This window comes from Lactuca virosa, chromosome 4 (genome assembly GCF_052849685.1).
Source record: "Lactuca virosa cultivar CGN04683 chromosome 4, Lactuca_virosa_CGN04683_v6, whole genome shotgun sequence".
In the NCBI taxonomy this organism is placed as follows: Eukaryota; Viridiplantae; Streptophyta; class Magnoliopsida; order Asterales; family Asteraceae; genus Lactuca; species Lactuca virosa.
The window spans coordinates 491,032,274-491,048,367 of NC_136429.1; the positions used below are offsets into that span (position 1 = coordinate 491,032,274).

The window sequence follows — 16,094 nt, forward strand, 5'->3', positions numbered from 1 at the left end:
AGTCCTCCACCCCCGGACGTTTCCGCCATCCTTGGTTTGGGGGTGTGACACTGAATTCCTGGGGGAGGAATCATATAAACCTCTTCATGGAGGTCTCCATTCAAAAATGCATTCTTGACATCCATTTGAAAGATCTTCCACTGTTGAATGGATGCAACTGCAATCATAGTACGGACTGTCGTCATCTTTGCAACTGGGGCAAATGTCTCTTCGTAGTCAAAACCATACTGTTGGGAATACCCTTTTGCTACAAGTTTGGCCTTGTACCGCTCAACAGAACCATCAGCTTTTGTTTTTATCTTGTACATCCAACGACAACCTATCGTATGTTTCCCAAGAGGAAGAGAAATCAAATCCCAAGTATGAGTCTGATGAAGAGCAGTGAGTTCCTCAGCTATAGTATTCTGTCAAATAGGATCTAAAACAACTTCTCTATACGATTTAGGTTCAAACAAATGATGGATGCTCGCTATAAATGAAGCAAATGGTCCTGAGTATGTGGAGTAAGCAAAATCTGGAAGCTTAGTGGACTTGACAGGACGAGTAGATCTCCTGAGGGGTGGTGGTGGAGGTGGATCTTCAATTTCAACAGTCAGAGGAGTAGACTCAGGAACAGGGGGAGTCAAGGAACTCTCTAAAGAAGTGGGTGTGTCATGAGCTGAAGGATCAAGCAGCATAGATGGGTCTCGAGCCTCTATCTCTTCATCAAAAGGATCAATATGTAGAAGATCATACTTCATTACATTGTGGGCTGTAGCAGGAATCGAATAGAAAGGAATATGTTCCAAAAAAGTGACATGTCGGGAAACATATAACTTCTGACTCACAGGATCATAGCAACGGTATCCTTTCTGTCCAACACCATACCCCAAAAATACACAAATAGAAGATTTCGGCCCCAACTTGTTCCTTTCAACATGAGGACGAAGAACAAAACAAGTACATCCAAAAACTCGTAAGGAAGAGTAGTCTGGTAGATGACCATATAGCTTCTCAAAAGGAGACATTCCTGAATTCAATGAAGTAGGCATACGATTAATCGCATAAACAACAGTTACGGTTGCTACTCCCCAAAGGGCATTAGGGACCTGCGCAACCTGGAGCAATGAGCAAGCAGTCTCAACAATATGATGGTGTTTTTTTCTGCCACACCATTTGCAGAAGAGTGTTAGTACACGATGCCTGGTGTATGGTACCATCAGCAAGTAACTGATTAAAATCATTAGATGTATATTCACCCCCTAAGTCACACCTGAAGCACTTAATCACAACTGAATGTTGAGTTTTAATAAGAGCTCTAAAATTGTCACAACTAGCATTTCTGCTAGGAAATTCTACTCTCATGTAAACATCATCTATTGTAAACCTTGTACTCTAAGTGTATATCATACTCTATGCTCAATCAAAATCATCCATTTGAAATCAAAACTCACTCAAGAGGTTCAAGACCTAATACAATACACCTCATATGTTCAACTATGGGTTGAAAACCCTAGAAATCCTGGTTCAAGTTCATTATGAACTAGGATTCTCTTATTGGGCCTAATGGACCAATAAACTTCCAATTTAACTACTTTGGGCCTGGGAACCCTATTTGGGCTCTAATTGGACCCACCTCCATGAAGTTAGGGTATTTGGGCGATATGGGCCTAGAATGATCCATTTTATTTCTATTGGGCCATGATGGGCCATAACTAATTTCATTAGCCCTAATTGGCCGTAAACTCCATTCCTTTTTATTTCATAGGGCCATGAACACTCATTAGAGCCCAATGGGCCGAAAAATATTATTGGGTTTCATAAAATTCGAACAAAGCCAAGAATGGGCCCAAACCATTTCATCTTCATTTCTCTTAGCCCATTCTCGGCCCAATATGTAAAAAAAGAGAGAAAAAGGGAATTTACTAGCACATGACACATCATTTTTACATGGTGGTCGCCTATGCACCATAACCACCATACATCAATGTAAGTTCCCATGTATCTAGGCAAGTTTTCTCTCTCCCTCTCCGCTCTTCAAACTCACGGCCTTGAGGCCTCCTCACCATCACTCCTCATCTTCAAACTCAACATTTTCTCTCATCTTTTCCTCCCAAAACTCAAAGAAATCCTCTCATAATTTCCTCCCAAAATTCGTGAGTTGTGTGGGTGTTTCAAGAAGAATTCATCAAAAACTCATCCAATTTGGTAAGCAACTCTTACCTAAGAAGTTTAACTTCAAGTTACACCTTAAATCTCTTCTTAACCCACCTTCTTTTATGATCTATGCTGTTAGAACACCTTAGAGCTTGACAATCATCTCAAGATCACACCTAGCAAACGGGCTAATTAGGTCACTTTCATGTTTATTGGGTCTTAGTAACCCATTAATATGTTTGATAGGTCCTGAATACTATTTATATGTTTATTGGGCCTTATTGACCCATTAACATGCGCGACGGACCTTGGATACTATTTGCGTGCTATTTGGGCCCATAAATACATTTCATGTGAAATGGGCCTTAGTTGTCTTTTACATATATTTTGGGCCCATGTTATATAATCTCATTCCTATCGGGCCTTGAAATGACTTACATGTTTAGCGATGCCTTAGTGGTTCACTTACATGGTTCATTGGGCATGAGGTCTGAGTTTTATATGTTTTTCTTCTCGTAAATTCGATTAAGGATCTAGTGAGACGTGTCGGTTGACACCTATTGAGTGTACGATCGTAGCCTATAGTTATAATCAGAGTCTCTTGGAGGGAGAGCGGGGTTTTGTGTATAGATCTATACGGGGATGACACCTCACACCTGAGCTGTTCGCTACAGTTAGACTACATCAGTCTAGGGTGACGATAACCTTATTCTATTTTTCCGTCGGCGTTCACAAAAGCCAAGACAGGCGAAATTGTCATTATATAGTATGGCTATGACGGCTCACTTAGAGGAATTAACGTTATGAAGTTTGCGGAAGACCATTGTCTTTTCTCTTGGATTACTCGGAAACTTACTCACACTGGTACTCAACCTCGGGGTTGGTACGACAACCTTCTCTTTTCTTCTTTTACAGTCAACATCGGGTTGTCTGGGGACATTCTATTTACATTCTCTTCATTCACTTTTGGCATTCTATTAATCAATAACTCTAACAGCGTGAATTTCCAACACAATTTTTTTTTCATTTTTAAAACATAATTTCATTCATAATAATTATCAAAATCCAATGTAACACATGTCCTCCAAATAAAACAATCCCAAGACCTCAAATACATAAAACTTCAGCAATGTGTACAGATCATGCCGACGCCTTCCCGCGATCCTCGCTGGTACCTGAAACACATATCACATAAACAGTAAGCATAAATGCTTAGTGAGTTCCCCAAATACCACGTACGCACATACGCCACTCAAGGCTATAGCTTCACAAGACCTTCCGGTCCATGTGTCTTAGGGGACTTCCGTCCCATAATCCTTATAGACCTTCCGGTCCCACTTCTATGACCTTCCGGTCCGTATCATCTTGACCTTCCGGCCCATACCCCTTTGACCTTCCGGTCCATATCATAATACTCATAACATAACATAGCACATACATATCATACAACAACATACATAACATACTCATCATAGCACATAAGACCTTCCGGTCACACATAATTACCAATCTAGGTAAAGTATAGTGAGAAGACTCACCTCACATGATGTCTAGTAAACCTTCTGGCTTGATAACCTCGATCGAGCCCCCGCCTAACACATAAGGCATACATTTCTAATTAATACTTCCTCTTGTCCTCATCTCTAATGAATGGGTAGAAGACCATTCTACCCCTTCCTGACCTCTCTTGATTCAGCATGACCAACACCCTAAGGTCAACTGAAGTCAACCCAGGTCAATGGTCAAATTTTTACCAGACTCATCGAGTGCACTCGCGTGACTCGGCGAGTCCATGCATGTCCTCTGAATCCTCATAAATCCTCACTCAACTCGCCGAGTTAACCTTTCACTCGACATGTTACCACTGGACACGAATCGGGGCAACCCGACTCGACTCGTCGAGTCCCCTTATGGACTCGGCGAGTTCCTTCCATGGCAATATTCATATGACCTTCTCAGGTCAAATATGTTTCTCTAACCTATAGATCTGACTTCCCAATGCTCAATAATCACGAAAAGGTCCAATCTTTACACTCATGCAACACACATAAAGCTTCTTTTGGTGAAATAGCTTCTAAAATGGCAACCCAGGCTCATATCTCCAAAGGAATAGCAAAAAGCAGAATGGTTGGGACTCTCTGGACCCCTTAAGGTCCAGATCTAAGACTTTTTCCACATTGGGACCTCATATGCATCATATACAATCCAAGAAAGGGTAAAGTAAACCCTAGATTCAAGGATTCTACACAAAACAGAAGGAAGGGGCGAAATACTACCTCAGAATGGAGATCCTTGCTTGGATGTCTCAGAATAACAACCTCCTTTGGTCCTTCTAACTGAATCCCTTCACTTCCTTTGCAAAATCACACCAAAATTACTTGATTTCATCATAAGAATTCTCTCATGGCTCCAATGGCGATTTAGGGTTTCTCACAGGGGATATGAGGTGCATCCAAGGTCATAAGTTCCTTTAAATAGGCTCCAACCCCGGAACTTATGGTTTTCTCTACCCAGTACCTACTCGGCGAGTCCATACTTGGACTCGTCGAGTCCGCTCATTAAATCCACGTGGTCAACTCGACGTGACTCGGCGAGTCAGAGCTGCGACTCGTCGAGTCCCTCCTAAATCCTCGAAATTGAAACATGAATTATCATACCCGAAATTCTGGATGTTACAAATATCCCCCACTTAATTTGATTTCGCCCTCGAAATCGCTTCTCGAACCACATATATAGAAACCAAACACCCGAAAAGCACCACTGAAAGGATCTCACACCAAAACGATATCTTCCTCTATGAATACCTGAACCCGACCAGGAACTCCTGAATTCGAAACAAATCCAGCCCCTCTGCCACTAAGATATCCCTTCTGACTTCCAAATATAAACCCAACAATCGGTTACCGATCACCCATGCCATACGTACCCAACAATATCGAATACACTTCCAAAGGTTACTCATAACATATTCCAAGTGTATCACTGACTTCCTTCTCACATCAACTATCTCGGCCCAGTGACACCCAAGTCACGAAGTTCTCTTTACCCCAACGAATACTATACTCCCAACTGAAATCGTCTCACCCTCGACCTCAGCCTAAATAATAATCATTTGTCTCATGCACCTCTTGGTATCTCCCGTACTAACGAACTAACCTCACTCGGGTCTAAGATATCGGGTGACAACAATACCCCTCAACCAATAATCCCCCCTCAGAATCCAGAATCTTCTCTCGCCTACCCAACGTACTACCAAAGCCAAACTCAAACTCGAGAGTCTGGTCCGACCCGACGTTGGAACCACTTGTCCCAATGAAACAATCATCTCATGACTCAACCTGCAATCCGCGCGAATACCACTTTTTCCAACTCCCTCATGATGCGACAACCACCACTCAAGTCATAAGATAACGATTCCCGACAAATATGGGGACCCCAGTCTCTTTCCTGGTTTGACCGTCAGGCTCCCAAAAACTCAACTATTAGGGCTACCATTGCCCAAACTCTTCTGCGTCGTTCTTTGGTCAAAGAGCACTTCCTCATAACCACCTTTTACTGACTCAAGAGTATTACAGCTCCCCGTGGCATCGCAACAACCTCCCTCTGACTAGTAAGTACTACGGCTCCCCGTAGCAATCACGACAACCTCTGACTAGTGAGTACTACAGCTCCCCGTAGCATCACAACAACCTCTGACTATTGAGTACTATGGCTTCCCGTAGCATCACAACAACCTCTGACTAGTGAGTACTATGGCTTCCCGTAGCATCACAACAACGTCTGACTAGTGGGCACTATGGCTTCCCGTAGCATCACAACAACCTCTGACTAGTGAGTACTACGGCTTCCCGTAGCATCACAACAACCTCTGACTAGTGGGTACTACGGCTTCCCGTAGCATCACAACAATCTCTGACTAGTGGGTACTACGGCTTCCCGTAGCATCACAACAACCTCTGACTAGTGAGTACTACAGCTTCCCGTAGCATTACAACAACCTCTGACTAGTGAGTACTACGGCTTCTCGTAGCATCACAACAACCTCTCTTTCCTGAAATCCTCATTCTTAAATAATCCCTCCCGATGTCAATACCCAAGGGCTCCCACTGGTACCACAGATACACAATACGCCACTTGCAGTCTCAACCCAAGACTCAAAACTGATCCGAACTTCAGGTCATCATACTCGGATATCTCGGCAAATTACCATAGAACCTCATGATGTACTGCCTCAACCCCTGATCTCCTTCATCATTCACAGATACACCCACGCATTCCTTTAAAATCTCACAACAAATTTTCCTTTCATCTCACGCCACTATGGAGTATCCCAACTCTCAATTGAAACATGAAGGAATCGCCAATGACTCAGAACATGTTGACGACAATTCGAAACTTCCTTCTATATAGCTCAAAACTCATGCAAGAATACTCATAATGACCTCGTAGTTATTGCCTAATCAGTTCCTGCCTTTTTCCGAACCACATAACAGCCCATACAATGAACCAGAATTCTCTCCACTGCCAGACAAATCTTACGAGCCAACCATCTCGAGTTCACCATAGTAATCTCGAAGAATTTCCTAACCACCTCAAGGTCTCCGACCAACGGCTACTTGTCGTGGGGACACTCATCTATTCTCAACATGCACTACATGCATTATCTCCCTCTACGTCTCGCCTCGACCACCAATACCCATGATCTCATGAACCTGAACCGCAGATCTCTATATCCCGATCTCTAATCGCTTTTGAACAAATCTCAGATCCCCTCAATAAAGTACCCGATTCTCCCCCACTCAGGGTTCGGACCATCACCAATTGGCGTACTAACAATCTATCTCACAGACCGTTTCCGCCGGAAACATTACACTTACTCTTGGAAGGTGATGTGCGGTAATCTCCCCGACGGAGATTAAGCAACTCCAATATCCCGGATTTCTGATGAAATCCTCATAAACTTCTCATCATGACTGCCTTTAATCATTCCGAATCTCATACCAATCCATTTCCAGACATCTCGATTGTCCAGTAAAAACCCTGACTCTTAGTTCGGGAATAATGAATCATCATACTCCTAATCCTTGACTCCCAAACCATCGTTCCATCCCATATGCTACAAACACTTTACAGCCCTGTTGTAAACTCTGTCTCGCTCTAGCGGCCGAGGAAAATGTTTACCCACATCGAGTACCCTCTCCATATACTGTCAGTGCTCCCCCACTAGGGTCTCGTATCGTCACCATCTGACGCTCGCAGTCTATAACAGCTCCAAGTCGGCTCAACCGATCCATGCTCACAATGACACAAACGTCCCCCATCGCAATCGGGACCAGATCTATCGGAAACTCAACACCGAAGATCTTGAGTACACATCCTCGAATCACCTCAGTAGCATACACCGCTCGCTCATCAGCTATAGAAACTCGTAGAGGTCTACTCATCGCTTCTCGCCGGATACTGATGTGCTGGCTAAATGTTAATGACACGAAAGATCGACTCACACCCGAGTCTAATAACACCAAAACAGGTACGAAATTCACAAGAAAAGTACCAGCCACAACATTAGGTGTTGTGCGGACTTCCTTCCGCATTCATCTGGAAGGCTCTCCCTCGTGTCTTCGGTGCCTTAGCCTTCGCTCGCCGACCCTTAGTAGCTCGTGTAGCAGCAGGGGCAGATCCCTGTAACAGCTGCGGACACTTGGCCCTCCGGTGGCCAGTCTGGTTGCAATGAAAGCAAACCATGAATCCCTTGGGGAAATCCTTGGCTATATTCCCCTCCTTGCCACATTTGTAGCAAGCACCTACTCGACAAACTCCATCATGTCCCTTACTGCACTTCCCACAAGCGCAGCCCTTTTGGCCTCCAGATCTCGTATCAGTGGGCTTAGCCCGCTTGGCTGCCGGCTGTACCTATACCGGTCGCCTGTCCTTCCTCTGAGACTCGGCCTCCTCCCTGGCCTGAGTCTCTAGTTCAATCTCCCTCTTCCGGGCATTTGCCTGGAGCTCAGCAAATATCCGGTAAGTCGAGTTCGCCACGAACTCCCGAATGTCCCTCCTCAGAATGCTCAAATACCGACTCATGCGTGCCTCCTCAGACGACACATGCTCAGGGTAAAACAACGCCCTCTCGTGGAACATCCGTGTAATCACAGTCACGGACTTCGTCCCCTGCTTGAGGGACAAGAACTTCGGTGCCAACCATGCCCCCTCCACCGGGGGAACATACTCATCTCCGAACATGGTGGTGATCCTCTCCCTGGTCACCTCTTAGATCTCTGCAAGAGTGAAGTTTGCCGTCACAAACTTCCACCAATCCGTCGCTCCCAAGCGGAGCTGGTTCAGTGCGAACCGTACCCTCAGATGCTCCGGACACGAACAGGTGTAGAAGCATCCCTCAATATCAAAAATCCATCTCATCGCAGCGATCGGGTCCTGAGTCCCATCAAACTCTGGTGGCTTCGTGTTGCTGAACTCCCGGTACAGCAACGAGTCACCCCCCCCTGTGGCCTAGCAGCTGCGACAGTTGCGGTGGCTGCAGCAGCAGCAGCCTCCGTAACAGCAGCGTATCTCTCATCGAACGTCTCAATCAATGTGGTCTTAATAGACCCAAACATCTCCGGTATGGCCTCTCGTATAGCTTTGGCCACCTCGTCATGAATCATCCTATGAATCTCGTCATCGCTGAATCCGCTGCTCTCTGGTGTGTGACGTGTACCCACCATGATGTCTCACAACATAAACGAAATCAGAGACTCGTTCGAGTATACTCGTACTCGATCACCCAATCCTACTTGTTCCTGGGAATCCTAAGGATTCTTACTTGGACTGCTCACTGATCCGGTGTTTTCAGTAGTACGGGCCCTATACTACCTTCCACACCGCATCAGCATTCATTCCAAGTCCTCCTCCTAGGATCCCAGATCACAAGTACTCTACATCTCGCTAAGCATAGGCTACCCTTCGGTAGACTTCTCATAAGCTCCTCACTGCCACCTACTCACTCTCGAAGCATCTCATAGCAGCAGTAATCTCCTAGGCTAAGGTATCACAAATCAGGCCACTCCAGTCCTAATAGGAATACCTAGCCTACTCTAGCATGTATATCATATCATATCTCATAACACATAATGTAAGGGTATTTTGGGAAATCACCGTTCGGGCGCTGGCTGATCGTACACATTGCTTCTTTTCGCTTTCCTCACATTCCTTTACGTTTTAGAAAAATTGTTTCTTTTATGAAAACGTTTTCAAATCCTCAGTTTGAGTTCAAATACACCCGAAGGTGCATCCGAATCCCTCAAACCAAGGCTCTGATACAAAATTGTAACAGCGTGAATTTCCAACACAATTTTTTTTCATTTTTAAAACATAATTTCATTCATAATAATTATCAAAATCCAATGTAACACATGTCCTCCAAATAAAACAATCCCAAGACCTCAAATACATAAAACTCCATCAATGTATACAGATCATGCCGACGCCTTCCAGCGATCCTCGCTGGTACCTGAAACACATATCACATAAATAGTAAGCATAAATGCTTAGTGAGTTCCCCAAATACCACATACGCACATATGCCACTCAAGGCTATAGCTCCACAAGACCTTCCGGTCCATGTGTGTCAGGGGACTTCCGTCCCATAATCCTGATAGACCTTCCGGTCCCACTTCTATGACCTTCCGGTCCGTATCATCTTGACCTTCCGGCCCATACCCCTTTGACCTTCCGGTCCATATCATAATACTCGTAACATAACATAGCACATACATATCATACAACAACATACATCACATACTCATCATAACACATAAGCCTTCCGGTCACACATAATTAGCACTCTAGGTAAAGTATAGTGAGAAGACTCGCCTCACATGATGTCTAGTAAACCTTCTGGCTTGATAACCTCGATCGAGCCACCGCCTAACACATAAGGCAAACATTTCTAATTAATACTTCCTCTTGTCCTCGTCTCTAATGAATGGGTAGAAGACCATTCTACCCTTTCCTGACCTCTCTTGATTCGGCATGACTAACACCCTAAGGCCAACTGAAGTCAACCCAGGTCAATGGTCAAATTTTGACCAGACTCGTCGAGTGCACTCGCGTGACTCGGCGAGTCCATGCATGTCCTCTGAATCCTCATAAATCCTCACTCAACTCGCCGAGTTAACCTTTCACTCGACATGTTACCACTGGACACGAATCGGGGCAACCCGACTCGACTCGTCGAGTCCCCTTATGGACTCTGCGAGTTCCTTCCATGGCAATATTCATATGACCTTCTCAGGTCAGATCTGTTTCTCTAACCTATAGATCTGACTTCCCAATGCTCAATAATCACGAAAAGGTCCAATCTTTACACTCATGCAACACACATAAAGCTTCTTTTGGTGAAATAGCTTCTAAAATGGCAACCCAGGCTCATATCTCCAAAGGAACAACAAAAAGCAGAATGGTTGGGACTCTCTGGACCCCTTAAGGTCTAGATCTAAGACTTTTTCCACATTGGGACCTCATAAGCATCATATACAATCCAAGAAAGGGTAAAGAAAACCCTAGATTCAAGGATTCTACACAAAATAGAAGGAAGGGGTGAAATACTACCTCAGAATGGAGATCCTTGCTTGGATGTCTCAGAATAACAACCTCCTTTGGTCCTTCTAGCTGAATCCCTTCACTTCCTTTGCAAAATCACACCAAAATTACTTGATTTCATCACAAGAACTCTCACATGGCTCCAATGGCGATTTAGGGTTTCTCACAGGGGATATGAGGTGCATCCAAGGTCATAAGTTCCTTTAAATAGGCTCCAACCCCGGAACTTAGGGTTTTCTCTGCCCAGTACCTACTCGACGAGTCCATACTTGGACTCGTCGAGTCCGCTCATTAAATCCACGTGGTCAACTCGATGTGACTCGGCGAGTCAGACCTACAACTCGTCGAGTCCCCCCTAAATCCTCGAAATTGAAACACCAATTATCATACCCGAAATTTTGGATGTTACAATAACATACATGCATTGATACAAGATCGGACACAAACATACCAAACTATTTTAAGAAAATACAGAATTTTCTTCTGATTACAAAGCTATACAAATCATTTTCTCAAACATGCTTATGAACTCACCAACATTTTTATGTTGACATTTTTAAATTAACTTGTACTCTCAAGAAACCATTGAAGCAAGTTGGGACGAACAAACTAATGGATGTTTTGTTATATTTCTATTTCATCAGACTTTAATTATTTTGGCATGTATTATTCAAATACAATACTCGATGTAAACAATGAATGTTGTTATATTACATGTGTGATGATGATGATGTTATGTTACAATTATATACCTTGTGATGATACTCCAATGATGAAGTCACGCGTAAGCCCCCGGACGTTTTCCGCCGTCTGGTTCGGGGGTGTGACAAAAATTGTTGTAAATACCAATGAAATCTGATCTACATTTCATAAGATACTCATGTATATCGAGTATAATCATCTATAAAAGATACATAATATGTTAACCCACCCTTTGTGGATACTAGTGCAGGACCCCACACATCATAATGAATAATGTCAAAATGAGCAATAAAACAATACATACTTTTACTAAAAGGTAAAGCAAATTTTTTTTCCAGTTTACAACCACCACAATCAGAAATATCACTAGTGTTCAGATGACCCAAAACACCAATAGATGCAAGAAAACTCAAACGTGATAGAGACACATGTCCCAAACAAGAAGGCCATAGATAAAACTCATACGACAAAGGACTCAAACGAAAAGAAGATAAATCAATGTTGGAGGCAGCAACAGTAGATACTTTGAGTACCTCCAAAACATACAGTTCCCCCACCCTACGGTCGATCACAATCACATTTTGGGTGTGTTGATCCTGTATAACACATACAGACTCTGAAAAGAACACCCAATTACCAGACATACATAACTTACTGACTGAGGCACGATTCAAAGTAAGTTTGAGAAAGTAATAAACATCAGGAAGAATGATATGAGAAATAGAGATATACCCAACACCCTCAACTAGCATAGATGTATCACTAGCAGGCATAACAGAAATAGATGACACATGTGACAAAGAAGTAAATGATGATAAATGAGGAGTCATGTGATGGGTTGCACCAGAATCTAAAATCCATAAAGATGAGGGAATACCTCATGTACCCGATGAAGTAGGACCAGAATGAGACATGGATGCAGACATGGCAGTGGGATTAGAGGCCAAATATTGTCTGAAACTCTCAAAAACCTTGGGATCCAGTGAAGATGGTGGCATGTTTCCAACATACTATGTGTCACCTCGTGGTGTAGCAGCATCAACAAACTGTGGAGGACGAGGTGTCCATGGAGGAGTACCAGAGGAACATGGCTGAAACTTCTGTTGACCAGACCTATTTTGTTGTCAAGACTGAGGCTGACCAGATTTACCCTTGTTGACTAATAATAGACACTGAGCTTTCTAATGATTTTTCTGTTTGCAAAATGCACACTCATCATAAGCAACTCTTGAAGTTTGTCAATACTGATTAGAGGAAACAACAAGCACAACAGGAGTGGAAGTAGGAATGGAGGTTGACCCTTTATATTCAACTCATGAACAGCATAATCCACTGAGGGAAGGGGAGAGGGATGAACAATCGTTCCTCATAGGCCTTCAAAATCAGAACGCAGGGCCATCAAGAACTGTACCAAACGTTATTCTTCCCTCCTAGCAATGTAAAGCTCAAAATCTTTTAACTCTTTAGATTCAGTAAGAGCCAATTGATCCCACAAATCAGACATAGCAGCATAGAAATCTTGAATGCTCTGGTCATTTTGTTGAAGATAACGAATATCATATTCTAATGGGTATTGTTTAGCAAAATTGGAATGAGTATACAGTCTCTCCAAGTGATTCCAAACTTCTTTTATTGTGTCATATATAGCCAACTGCATACCAGTAGACTGAGTAACAAAATTATTAATCCAAGTAATAACCTTGGAGTTATCAGTCTCCCAAGCATCAACCAATAAATCGAAATTCCCAGCTTAAGGCACTGAGGGTTTGGCTTTAGTCCCAGTGACATAGCCCCACATATTCTTCCCACGAAGGAAGTTCTTCAGAACGTAACACCAATACGTATAATTCTTTCCATCCAGACAAGTACTGATTAACTGAAGGGAATCATCCTTTCCAGTCATGTTGACAATGAATAAATAACCACAATAACAGTATAGCAATCTGAGAATGAGAGGAGTAACAAACCAGCGAAAGCAATCAATCGGATAAGAAGAAATCAAACAGCAACAACGGCAACAAGAAATTGAACAGCAACAACGAATCATCAGCAACACCAAACGAATACCATCAAGCAAATGAAATTCACCAACGAAGAAACAACAACAGTTTGAGCTAAACTTCCTTCGAAACTGCTACAGTAACCCTAGAAAAGCTTCTAACAACGTATCAAACCTCTGCTTTGATACCATGATAACATTTCGATATGATTATGATAAAGAGAAATTACAAGGGGTTCACAATAAAAAGCATAAAGTCTAGAAAGACCAAAGCGAATATAAATACTAGCTAGAAAAAACCCTAAAGAGCTAAAGGCTAAAAGGCCCATAAACAAGTGGGCTAATAATATATAGGCTAAAAATAACCAGGTATTCAAACCTAAATTACTATACTTCCACTTATCATCCAAAACTAATTTACTATACTACCCTTTATCTTCATTTGGGTAAAATCGTTTCGGATACAAACACTTAATGGTGGTTGCCATCAGTAGATGTCAATCAATGTTGTATTCCCACTCCAATAGACCCCTCTAACTCATAATCATTCTCCTCAACTACACTTACATCCTCTCCTTTCACCGAAAACATAAATTCTTGATTTCTCAACATGCCACTGCCACCTTTCATCTTACCTGCCACCTCACCATCTTTCTTCTCAGCCACCTCCTGTAACTGCAACACAAACTCTAAGCCCCAAACAAATTTATCCATCTTCGAATGTTTGCTCCCTTTGATTCTCAAAAAACTATTTGCCACCTCACGAAACTTCATCAAACAATTTGGAGCAATGTCATCACTTCTTCTCTTATCAACTATCTCATGCAACATCACATTTCCATAATTTAACCTACCCCATTCATCCAAATTCATCTATTCATCGGTAACCCTCAGTTTATGATCACTAGCCTTGAACACAACACCTCTAACAATACAACCCCAAATGAGTACACATCAAATTTCTCTATAAGTTGTTGAAATTTGTAATATTCAGGATCCATATTAATTCAAAACATGTTTCCCTTCCTTTTCAGTTAAATCCAATTAATTATAAATACAATGAATTTGTATCCCTCTATTCTAGGAAGAGATCACAACCAAATATAAAATACAATATAAAATGCAATATACATAAATCTATTAATAGCCCCCCTCAGTTGGAGCGGGAGGGGGATGAATGCTCAAACTGGATCTAAAATCCAAAAGTAGTAGACGTGGAAGACCTTTTGTGAAGATATCGGCATACTGGTACGCAGAGGGAACATTGAGAGCCCGAGCATGACCGAGAGCTACTTTATCACGGACAAAATGGATGTCCATTTCAATGTGTTTTGTTCGTTGGTGTTGAATGGGATTACCAGAATAGTAAACAGCAGAGATATTATCACAATAATCCAACGTAACAGCCTTAAGTGGTGTGTGAAGTTCGAGTAGTAAGTTGCGCAACCAACAAGCTTCAATAGCAACATTAGCTACACCTCGATACTCGGCTTTGGTACTTGAGCGAGATAAGGTAGACTGGTGTTTCTCGTGCCATGAAATCAAATTATCACCAAAGAAGACGCAATAGTCGAAGGTTGAACGACAAGTGTCGGGGCAACCACCCCAATTGACATCGGTGTAGGCGACAAGTTTAGACGGTTTGGATGAGTACAAGTGTAAACCGAATTGCAAAGTACCCTGTAAATTTTGTATGATCCGTTTCAAAGCATTTAGATGAGGTTCCCGTGGTGCATGCATGAATAAACAAATATGTTTGACTACATAGGATATATCCGGGCGGGTAAAAGTTAAGTATTGAAGGGCCCCTGCCAATCGTCGGTAAGTAGAAGGATCAACAATTGGATCACGCATAAATGCACTTAATTTGGAGTTAGTATCAACAGTTGTAGCGACTAATTTGCAATTCTCTATCTTTACGCGTTTGATAATTTCAGTGGCGTACTTTTCATGAGATAAAAGCATGTTACCCTTTGAGAGGCAATATTATATGTTTTAAGTCTTGAAGAAGACGCTATGATCATAATATCATTGACATAAATGAGGAGGTAAGCATAATCATTGTTGCGTCTATAGATGAAGAAATATGTGTCACTTTTACTACACACAAAACCGATACGCAATAGGTAATGTGCAAAAACGTTGATACCTTGTCTGTGGTGCCTGCTTTAAACCGTAAAGAGATTTGTGTAGCTCACAAACATAACCAGGAAAAATGGATTAGAGAAACCCGGTGGTTGATGCCTGTATACGGTTTCGTGGAGAGTTACATGAAGGAAAGTGTTCTTAACATCAAATTGGTAATGGGCCATTGATCACTTAGATCAAGGATTAAAACAGTTCGTATAGTTGCAGGTTTGACCACAGGACTGAACGTTTCATAAATATCAAAACCTAACACCTACCTCTTGGGATTTTCCATTAACAACGAGTCGTTCCTTGTATCGTTCAAGAGAACCATCTGAGTTAAACTTGTGTCGGAATATCTAATGACAACCAATAACATTAGTACTAGATGGTCTAGGAACCAAATCCCATGTATCCTGTTTAAGTGAGGCATTAAATTCAGTTTGCATGGCACATTTCCAATTTTTATCAAGAAGAGCGGACTTAGGAGTAGAAGGAATTGGAGAAATATGACTAGTGTAAAGGGAAT

The 16,094-nt window shown here is 42.4% G+C and overlaps 1 pseudogene; it reads right to left on the reverse strand.

The window, feature by feature from the left end:
• LOC145106939 (receptor-like protein kinase FERONIA) overlaps nucleotides 1-16,094 on the reverse strand; it is a 37,605-nt pseudogene that overhangs the window by 17,691 nt on the left and 3,820 nt on the right.